The following is a 12291-nucleotide window of genomic DNA, read 5'->3' as shown; positions in this document are numbered from 1 at the left end:
AGCTATTATATATTATCAACATCACTGATTCATTAAGAATATGCAACAATTATTAAAACGTATTAACCTAGCAGCAAAGCCCTAAAAGATAGGAAACAAACATTGGCAGAATTGAACAAAAATGTAGAAAGTTCCACAATAATACTCAGAAACCAGTTAATAAACTGGTTAATAAACCACTTTTAGTAATGGACAGAACTTCTAGAAAAGCATCAATAAGGAAGTAGAAGATCTGTAAAACACTATAGGGTAACCAAACTTAACTGGTTATATACAACACATAATTCAACAATAGCACAATAAACATTTTTCTCCAGTGCACATGGATCATTCTCTAGGATAGACTCTATGCTTGTAAATAAATCAAAGCACCCTACAATTAAAAGTCTTAAATTATACAAGATCTTTTTTTTTTTTTTTTTTTTTCTGTTCACAAAGATTGAACTTAGCACACAAACACAGAGGGAAAACTTGAAAATTCATAAATATGTTGTTATAGAAAGGTACAACCAGAGGGAGAAAGAATCAAGACTGGATTGACAATTGTCTCTTGAAAGCACAGATCTTGCAAAGCACAAGTGAGGTTGTTGTTGTCAGGTGCCATCGAGTCGGAACTGACTCATAACAACTCCATGCACAGCAGAACGAAACAATGTTCGATCCTGGGCCAACCTCACTACCGCTGCCACACTTGAGTCCATCAATGATGCCACCTGGCTGATCCATCTCGTTGGGGGTCTTCCTCTTTTTCTCTGACCCTCCACCCTACCCAGCATGACATCCTTCTCCAATGATTGTTTCCTCCGGACAATATGTCCAAAGTAGGAGAGACGAAGCTTAGCTATCCTGGCCTCCAAGGAGCACTCTGGCTGCACTTCTTCCAAAACAGATCTAAGAACTTAAAATTAGTAAACAGAAACTTTTTTTTTAATGACTAGTAGGAATTTGAATACCGCTTCTAGCTAGTGAAGCCTGAAAGATGCAGAAGTTCACAAAACATAAGCCCTACCCTTATTACAAGGGGCAGTCTAGTAACAATTCATATGAGCAGACTATTAACCTCAATATGGCCCTTCAGAGCTAGTCCTTTGTCTCAAAGCAGTGGCTTAGCTATGGTACACATATATGGGAAATGAGCAAAAAACCAGAGGAATAAGGAAGGAACATCTGAAATTGTAAGATATTGTAAATAATTCCAGGAAACTACTGAGTCTACCCCTACATATTCCCCTGTTTTTAACCCTATAAACCCCTCAAACACTGTGAGCTCAAAGAGATACTGCTGTCTGTGACAAGTCTCCCCTGTAGGTTCTCTTTCTTGAATAATGCCTTGCCACTTCACTTCATCACTTTATAGTCTTTTATAAACCACTCTGGTAACAATGTGAAAATTGAACACACTCTTAAACATCAAACAAAAACAAATCACCAGTGAAATTAGAATATACTGAGAGAAAGATGCAAATGAAAGCAATACATTACAAAATATATGGGATGCAGGAAAGAACATAAGATGAAAATTTACAGTAATAAGAACCTACATAGAAAAAAGTTTACAAATCAATAACCAGACTTTACACAAAGAGAAATATATGTCCAAAGATAGCAAAAAAAAAAAAAAAAAAAATAATAATAATAAAAAAAGTGAAAATAATAAATACCAATGCAGAGATGCTACCACTTTTCTGTCAGTTTGTTGCACTGTGGTGGCTTGTGAGTTGCTGTGATTCTAAAAAGATATGCCACGGGTATTTTAAAAACCAGCAGGGTCACTCATGGTTGACAGGTTTCAGATGAGCTTCCAGAGGAAGATAGACTGGGAAGAAGGAGTGATGAATTACTTCTGAACATTTAGTCACTGAAAATCTTACGAATGGCAGAGAAACACTGTCAGATATAGTGCCAGAAAATGCGCTCCTCAGGCTGGAAGGCATTCAAAATGCGACTGGGGAAGAGCTGCCTCCTCAAAGTAGAGTTGACCATGATGACGTGAATGGAGTAGAGCCTGTGGGAGTATTGTTCACAGGACCTTCATTTGCTGATGGCACAACTCAAAATGAAGAGAAACAGCTGTAAAATCCATTGAAAATCAGAACATGGAATGTACGAAGTATGAATCTGGGAAAATTGGAGGTTGTCAAAATGAAATGAAATGCATAAATATCGATATCTTAGGCATTAGTGAGCTGAAATGGACTGGTATTGGCCATTTTCAATCAGACAACCACATGATTTACATGATCAAGGTGTATTGATCATTACTGGTGATTGGAATGCAAAGGTTGGGAACAAAGAGGAAGGATCAGTAATTAGAAAATATGGCCTTGGTGATAGAAGTGATGCTGGAGATTGCATGATAGAATTCTGCAAAATCAATGATTTGTTCATTTCAAATACCTTCTTTAGATGGTACCTTCTTTAGATGGAGCCAATGATACTGAATGAAGAAATCCAAGGTGCATTGAAGGAATTGGCAAAGAATAAGGCACCAGGAATTGATGCAATAAAAATTGAAATCTTTCAAGAAAGTGAAAGGCACAGAAGGCACTCATCTCTACCAAGAAATTTGGTAGACAACTATCTGACCGACTGATTGGAAGAGATCCGTATTTGTGCCCATTCCCAAGAGAGGTGACACAATGGAATGCGGAAATCATTGGACAATCTCTTTAATATCCCATGCGAGTAAAGTTTTACCAAAATAGTACAGAAACGGCTGCAAGCATACGTTGTCAGAGAACTTCCAGAAGTTCAAGCTGGATTCAGAGGAGGCCATGGCATGAGGAATATCATTGTTGATGTCTGATGGATCTCGGCTGAAAGCAGAGAATATCAGAAAGATGTTTACCTGTGCTTTATTGACTACGCAAAGGCTTTTGATGGTGAGGATCATGACAAGCTATGGACAACATTGTGAACTATGAGTATTCCGGAACTCTTAATTCTGTTCATGAGGAGTCTATAGATGGACCAAAAGGCAGTTATTCAAACTTGTACGACAGGGTTGTATTCTTTCACAATACTTATTCAACCTGTATGCTGAGCAAATAATCCAAGAAGCTGGGTTCTATGAAGAAAAACATGGCATCAGGATTGGAGGAAGACTCATTAACAACTTGCCATATGCAGATGATACAACCCTGCTGGCTGAAAGTGAAGAGGACTTAAAATATTTACTCATGAAGATTGAAGACCACAGCTTTTGGTATGGATTGCAACTCAATGTAAAGAAAACAAAAGTCCTCACCACTGACCAAAAAAGAAGAACATTCTTATCAGTGGAGAAAAGATTGAGGTTGTCAAGTACTGCATTCTTCTTGAATCAACTGTCAACACTCACGGATGCAGCAGTCAAGAGATCAAACAACGTATGTCATTAGGCAAATGTGCTGCACAAGACCTTTTTAAAGTGTTTATAAGCAAAGATTCAGCTTGAGGACTAAGATGAGCCACACCCAAGTCATGGTATTTTCAATAACCTCATATGCATGTGAAAGTTGAGCAATAAATAAGGAAGACCATAGAAGAATTGATGCTTTTGAGTTATGGTGTTGGCGGAAATATTGAAAGTGCCATGGGCTGCCAAAAGAATCAATAGATATGTGTTGGAAGAAGTGCAATCAGAGTGCTCCTTGGAGGCCAAGATGGCCAAACTTTGTCTCTCATACTTCGGACATATTGTCAGGAGGGACCAGTCACTGGAGAAGGATATCATGTTTGGTAAGGTGGAGGGTCAGAGAAAAAGAGGAAGACCCCCAGTGAAATGGATTGGCCAACTGGCAGCATCAATGGGCTCAAGCATGGCAACAATAGTGAGGTTGACCCAGGATTGGGCAGTGTTTTGTTCTGCTGTGCATAATAAGGTCACTATGAGTCGGCACCGACTCGATGGCACCTAACAACAACAACAACAATGCAGAGATGAATTATACGGAGAACAGAAAAATAATCAAGAGTCAATGAAATAAAAATTTGCTTCACTGAATAAATAATATAATTGAAAAACTTTTAGGTAGACTGAGAAAAGAAGCAAGAAAATGCAAATAACTATATTAGAAATGAAAAGTGAGGAAATTCCTACCATTCCACAAAATTAAAGGAATTGTAAGAAACTACCAGGACAATTGAACACCACCAAATTAAATAATACTATGATTTTGACAAATTCTTAGAACCACACAAATTATAGAAAATGATTCAATAATGAAATAGAAAGATCTCACAGACCTTCAATAAATTAAGGGTTGAATCAGTCATGACAACTGGCTATACAGAAAATTACAAGACCAGATGACTTCAACTAAGCATTTAAAAAAAAGAATTAAAGCCAATTTCCCTGAAACTCTTCTGGATTATGAAACATTTCCTAATGCAGTCCCCAAAACCAAACCTACTGTCATTGAGCTGATGCCAACTCAATGAATTTATAGGACAGAATAAAACTGATCTATAGGGTTTTTAATACTTTCTGATGAAAGTCATAGACCACAGCTTTCTGTATGTGTTGCATCTTAATGTAAAGAAAACAAAAGTCCTCAGCAATGGATCAATAACCAACATTCTTATCAATGGAGAAAAGATGGAAGTTGTCAAAGACTTTATTATTCTTGTATCAGTCATCAACACTCATGGAAGCAGCAGTCAACTGACATATTGTGTTCGGCAAATCTGCTGAACAAGACATTTTTAAAGTGTTGAAAAGCAAAGATGTCAGTTTGAGGACTAAGGTGTACCTGACTCAATCTGTGGTATTTTCAATAATCTCATATGCATGTGAAAATTGGAGAGTGAATAAGGAAGACCGTAGAAGAATTGATGGATTTGAATGATGTTGTTGGAGGTGATTACTGAAAGTACCATGGACTGCCGAAAGAACAAATAGATCTGTGTTGGATGATGTACAGCCAGATTGCTCCTTGGAAGCCAGGATGACCAGACTTTGTCTCTCATACTTCGGACTTATTGTCAGGAGGGACCAGTCACCGGAGAAGGATATCGTGTTTGGTAAGGTAGAAGGTCAGAGAAAAAGTGAGATGGATTGGCAAAGTGACAGCATCAATGTGTTCAAGTGTAGTAACGATTGTGAGGTTGACTCAGTACCGGACAGTGTTTAGTTCTGTTGTGCTTAAGGTTGCTATGAGTCAGTACTGACTTGATGGTACCTGACAACAACAACAACTTAGGGTTTTCAAGATTGTAAACTTTCTAGAAGCAGACAGCCACATCTTTCTCCCATAGGAGGTAGCTGTGAATCACTGGTATTCTGTTTAGCACCTGAGCATTTTAACTACTCTGCCACCAGGGCTCCTCAATGCATCCTAAAAGACAAATGAAGACACGATTAGAAAAGAAATCACAGACCAATGTTTCTTTAAGGCATAGATGAAAAATTCCTCAACAAAATACTGTGTTGTTACTGTTAAGTGCTGTTGAGGTGGTTCTGACTCATAATACAGGGTTTCCAAAGACAGCTTGGTGGTTATGGTTAGCCATCTAGTACTTATCCTACAGTGCCACACCAGGACTTTCAACAAAATACTAGCAAGCCAAATGTAAAGTCATATAGAAAGGATTGTATATCATGACCAAATAGGATTTATCCCAGAAGTAAATGGATGAAATAACATACCAAAATCATTCAAATCTACCACACAACTGGAACAAAGGCAAAAAGCAGAGCAAGATAATTGATGCAGACAACACATTTGACAAAACTAATGCCCTTTAATTATACAGAGCGCTCAGAAAACACAGCTTAGTAGGGCAATTTCTCAACATTTATAAAAACATAAAACACCCACAGCTCAGATCTGAAAGTTGTTCCTGCGTATATATATAATATCATGAACAGAACAAAATTTCCACTTTTATTATTATTGAATATTGGACTGGTAATTCTAGTAGAACACTTAGGCAGGAAAAACATAAAAAGCATCCATACTGGAATGAAAGAAATAAAGCTATCTCTATTTAGCAACAACATATATAGAAAACTCCAAACAGTTCACAAGAAAGCTGTTAGATCGATTGAACAAATTTAGCAAATTTGTAGATTATAATATCAGTACACAAAACCAGCTGTGCTTCTAAACACAGCCAATGATCAATTAAGCAAAAACAATCTTTTTTACATAGCAGCTGAAATAATAAAATTCCTAGAAATGAATTTAACCAAAGGCTTACAAATTTTGTACACTGTAAAGTAAAAACATTGCTGAGAAAGCATTAAAATAAAACCCAAATAAATGGAAAGGAGATATTATATTATAATGGTTAAGCGCTGACTGTTAACTGAAAGATCAGGGTTTTCACCACACTAGTGGCTCCTGGTGTGGTGCTGTGGATTAATGTGCTGTATTACAAAGTTGGTTTGAACCTCAGGTCGTTAGTTCAAGCTCACCAGCTGCTCCTTGGAAACCCTATGCAAGGTGACTGTGGGTTAGAACAGACTCATCAACACTTAATAACAACAAGTGTCTTTGTGAGAGAAAACGCTGCCTGTAAAGATTGCAGCCTATAAAATCCTATGGACACTTGTACACTCCATTACATACAGTGGTTAAAAGTTGCAATTGACTCAACTGCTGACCTTTGGTTTTCAGTGCAGTGCTGATCCCATAGCACACCAGTAGCTATGAAATGAGTACTAGAGACAGAGTTTGAACTTTATTAAGTAGGCTGTATCAAAACAACGTTTATTAAATAAGGTGTATAGGAAGAAATGAAGCATCCTGGTTTGGCACTTTAGGGTAAGGGGTGGACTATTAACCACAACTTCGGCAGTTCTAACTGGCGCTGAGGGTTAATGCACTGGACTACAAGGTGGGCAGTTCAAGCTCACCAGCTGCTCCTCCAAAACCCTATACAGGGTCGCTATAGGTCAGAACTGACTCAATGATACTTAACAACAATGACATCAATCCATCAGCCACTCCTTGGAAACCCTATACAAGGTAGCTATGAATCAGAATTGACCCGATGGCATTAAACAACAACAACAACAATAAGAAAGAAATGGCAATCTTAAATATTTGTAACTTTCACTGTTTTCCATATATCTGCTGATGTCTAATGCCACACAGAGCGCAACACTGAACAGACTTGATTCTGCATCATGTTCCACATCAAGCTCAGATGCAGTACATATCAAGAAGAATCATTTTAGAGAAAACTAACGGACCCATCCAAATTTCTCCCAGTATCCAGTCTTACCCAGCGCAAAGGTTCCTTGGAACTGTAAACAAATGTGTTTTGTTGAGAAAGTCCTAAGAGAGCTTGCCTTCTCTCCCTTTCTGCAGAGTTCAGCTATATTGGTTTCTGTTTCTTGGAAATTTCATTGCAAATTTAACTTTTATCTTTTCTTGCCAGAGTCTTCTGAGCTCTAATGATTATAAATATATATATATATAAATAAATAGAACACCCTCTGTAAAGAACTAGGCTAATATGAAACTGAAAGTACAGTGTGCACAACAGTGACTCAACAACCATCAAAGGAACTACAGAAACCCAGCCTAGTGTTGGGTACATGGACTTCACACTATTTCTTAATTGTTTTAGTTGTTGCCACTTGCCTCTGGATCCATTTTGACTCACAAAGACCCTGTTGTGTGTAGACTAGAATTGCTCTGTAGCATTTTCAAGACTGTGATCTTTCAGAAGGCCTGTCTTCCAAGTATCTTCTGGGTGGTTCCACCCACTGACCTAGTGGTCAGTTTAATTTTTTTGACTCTATATCTCAACTAGAACCTCAATATTTTATCACTGAAAAAGATTGTAGAGGCTGTTTACAGTTAAAATGAAAGCCCCACAGAATTGTTTTAAATGGAAGGGTTTTTTTCCCCTCAGGTTTGGAGGACAGTTATAGAATACTGGATGAAAAGCATTGAATAATATTCTAAGTTCAATTTCCTGGAAGATTGGATATAATTTACAATGGACTTGGTTGATCATGCATAGTGGTGGTGGTGGTTGTGTGCTGTAGAGTTTGGTTGACTCAGAAATCCTGCATAGGGTTTCTGAAGCTGTTTATCTTTATGGGAGCAGAAAACCTCATCTCTCTGTCATGGAGCAGCTGGTGTATTTGAACTGCTGACTTTGCAGTTAATAGCTGACACATAACCCACTATGCTACCAGAGCTCCTTAGCCAGGTATAATTATTGTTGTTAAGTGCCGTCAAGTTGGATCCCACTCTTAGTGACCGTGTATAGTGTTTCTGAGGAGCAGTTGGTGGGTTTGAACTGCCAACCTTGTGGTTTGAAGTCCAGTGATTGATCCTACAACATCATATCAGGAGTCCAACCACATATACAGTGTTGTTTTGTTGTTGTTATATGCTGTAGAGTCGGTTCTGACCCATAGCAAACCTTCATAGGGTTTCCAAGGAACAGCTGGTGTGCTTCAATTGTTGACATTTTGGTTCAAACCAACTTTGTGTCCAGTGCATTAACCCACATTGCCACACCAAGGCTCCATGTCCTGAGGCAATGGCTGTGCACTGTATACTTACAAGTTCCCAACATCTAAACCAGGCTTCGGCCCTGAGCACTTGATAAGTAATGATAGCAAGGCTAGCACCTGTTTATTGTACACTTGTTTCAAGTCTAGTGATAATTCCTTTGCATTGATTATTTCATCTAATTCTCACCACAAATACCATTACCACAATGTTACTGAAATAGCTTTTTAAGATTACAGAGCTGCTAAAAAAGGTTTGAATTTAAGAAGTTTTGCTGAACCGACATTATCAAACACCTGTTATCATCAAATAGATCCCAACTCATCGTGATCTCACAGGCTAGAGGAGAACTTCCCTCTAGAATCCTGGTGTGGTTCTGTGGGTTAATGTGCTGGACTGCAAAGTCAGTTTGAACTGCAAAGTCAGTTTGAATCTCAAAGTCGGTGGTTTAAACTCAAAGCTGCCACTTACGCAGGGTTGCAATAAATTGGAATCGACTCAACTGCACTCAACAACATAGTGTTTCCAAGGCTAAAATCTTAATGGAAGACACGTGCTACTTCTTTCTTTAGAGAGGCTTGTGGTTTTATACTGCCAACCTTTTGTTTAGCAACCTATTGCTTCAACACTGTATTTCCAGGTCTCATCCACTTCACTAAAATGCCAGTTCTTGTTGAGTGACCAATAGCAACATATTTTCTATTTATTGATTGCTTTCTAAAGTTAGAGTCTTTACATATGTTATAAAAACCTCAAGATAATCTTCCACCATTGGGGCATTTATTATGCCCACTCTTCAAGGAGGAAGAGTCAGAGATAGCTTGTAATACATCCAATGCAATTGAGTTGCACCAAGTTAGCAAGACATGTGGAATTTAAACTTAAAAATCCATTTGATTAAAGCTACAGTTTTTCCACCCTGCACTGTATCTGAAAGGAAGAATAGAAATAAAGAACAATTGTGTGTGACTGAGAGAGGTTGGGGAGGGAGAGAAAGAGCAGAATAGTGAAACCAAAAGATGGTTGTTTATAACAATAAGTTCCTATCTTCTTTTAGCATATATGCAACTGTATATTTTGCTTTAATACTATTTTAATTGAACCATGAAAATTTAATATGCAGAAATTTTATTTTCATTTAATTGAAAAATTTACTATGTCCATTTTTTAAAAAAAATCTGAAATATAGGTTATTTAGAAGTATACTCATATTTATTAATTTTAATATTTATGCCATATTTCTAATTATCTTGATTTCTAACATACTACATTCGATTATTTTATACCCTAACATATGTTGTTGTTGTTGTTAGATGCCATCGAGTTAGTACTGACTCATAGCGACCTTATACATAGCAGAATGAAACACTGCCCAGTCCTGGGCCAGCCTCACTACTGTTGCTACGCTTGAGTCCATCGTTGCTGCCAGTTGGCCAATCCATCTCACAGGGTTCTTCCTCTTTTTCTCTGACCCTCCACCTTACCAAACATGATATCCTTCTCCAGTGACTGGTCCTTCCTGCCAATATGTCCGAAGTAAAAGAGACGAAGTTTGGCCATATTGCCTCCAAGGAGCACTCTGGCTGCACTTTTTCCAAAACGGATCTATTGGTTCTTTTGGCAGCCCATGGCACTTTCAATATTCTCCTCTAACACCATAACTCAAAAGCATCAATTCTTCTACGGTCTTCCTTATTCACTGTCTAGCTTTCGCATGCATATGTGCTTGGGTCAGGCACACCTTAGTCCTCAAGTTGACATCTTTGCTCTTCAACACTTTCAAAAGATCTTGTGCAGCAGATTTGCCTAAGGCAATATGTCATTTAATTTCTTGATTGCTGCTTCCATGAGTGCTGATAGTTGATCCAAGAAGAATGAATTCCTTCACAACTTTAATCTTTTCTCTATTATAAGAATGTTGTTTATTGGTCCAGTGGTGAGGATTTTTGTTTTCTTTACATTGAGATACAACCCATACCGAAGGCTGTGGTCTTTGATCTGCATGAGTAAATGTTTTAAGTTCTCTTCAAAAAATAATTTGTGTGTTAATCTGAACTATATATGGTGCAGTCATTTAGTAGTTGTTTTACATATGTTACTCATGATTTGTTTTAATGTGTAGTTTTTTTGTGTGAGTGTAGAACTCGTGTGTGTGTATGTGTTTAACTGATGCATCCATTGTTTGCATTAGCAATGAGACACTCATGGTAAAATCTGTTACAATTGTGAATTTGTCTTTTTCTTTTATTGTATCTCTCAGTTTTTGCCTTATGTAAATTTGAAGTCATATGATTGCACATACAAAATTAAAAATGTATTTTAATGGAAAATTGAAACATTTATTATTACCTCTAGTTATGCTTTTGTCCTTAAAATCTCTTTTGTCTGATATTAGTATAGCTAAGCAGCTTAATAAAAAATACTTTTTTTTTTTTTAATTTAAGGTTTTTATTGTAGATTGAGTGGAAGTTTACAGGGCATATCATCAGTTTTACATTCAACAAATCATACATCTTGTTTCATTACAATGATTATAATCCCCTCCATGTACCATAAGCTAACAGTATTTCTCTCTATCCACTTTAGCTTTTTCAAAAACAAATAAACAAACAAAAAACCCACTCAGACATATATAATAATATACATCTCCAAAGGTCACATTCTACAAGTCTGCCTCCTGACCACCAGCTCTTAGTCATGATAACAATTATTCACTATTGAATCTTACGAATCTTATCCCCATCTCTTCACCAAACCGATCTAGACAAGATGACAGATATTCAGTGGGGACTCTTAATTTCCTCCCATACTCTTCAACTAAACTCCCTTTTGAAACCTTGTAAGCCAGTCACTTCGTACCTTTATTGCCCCCTCATTTTAGATAGCCTATGTCTAAGTTGCCCGTCCCTATCTACCCTGTGTACAGAGGGGTTAGCATTGATACTTGATGTGAAGACTCTTTCCCTCTCTGTTGGTATTTAGAGTAACTACCGCTCTGAGTATAGGTCAGGTTCATCAAATTAAAGCAATTTACCCTTTTTTTCCACCCCTCAATCTTCCTCTAGTTGAATTCTGATTCTTGAGCCATCGAGGCTAGGTCAAAAGGGTACTGTATGCAAGTTTGTGTGTTCTTGTGCATCTCCCCTCACTTCATATCAACTGGATGTTTCACTCTCATCTCTAGTCCTCTGTGGCTAAATCCTTGTCCATGGGCTCAAGTGTCCTCAGGTCTAACCACACTTTGGTCCTACCAACCCTTCCTCTTCTCTCTCTCATCTCCAGGTCAATGGGATTCAATGGATTGGGGTTGAACTCAACCCATTTCTTCATTGGTGCCTTTCCACCTCTACCACTTACCAGTAGACCATTGTGGTCACCAGCAAGCTTACATGCTTGTTTGTGTGTTCCCTTTGAGTTTCAGTCTTAGAGGGGAGTTTGTCCTGTAGGCACTTGATTGCTAGACTTGATTGCTAGTCTTGATTGCACTTGATTGCTAGTCTTCCTGGAAAACAGCTTGCTTATTGTTGTAGTAGCCAGTCATGCTGACATTTTTGTTTTGTTTTTATCCTGATGATCTTTCTTTGAAGATGAATCTTCTGTCACTGTAACTGTTGTAGTCTGCTTATCCTTTCTAGTGGGAATGTCCCACCTCATAAGGTTCTGGATGGAACTCAGGATTCCACCAAAGGTCCTATACTCTGTAAAGGATTTGCATGAGGCCTATTTCAATGGGCAAGTTGTAAAACCCCTTTTAGGTATGCCAATCAGTTATAGGCTGAAGGCAGGCTTACAAGTTTTCTCTAATCATGTTTCCCAACATTCCTTTCTATCC

Source organism: Chrysochloris asiatica, unplaced genomic scaffold (genome assembly GCF_000296735.1).
Source record: "Chrysochloris asiatica unplaced genomic scaffold, ChrAsi1.0 scaffold00002, whole genome shotgun sequence".
Lineage (NCBI taxonomy): Eukaryota > Metazoa > Chordata > Mammalia > Afrosoricida > Chrysochloridae > Chrysochloris > Chrysochloris asiatica.
The sequence above is the reverse complement of the archived record's forward strand: the minus strand, read 5'-3'. Positions refer to the sequence as shown.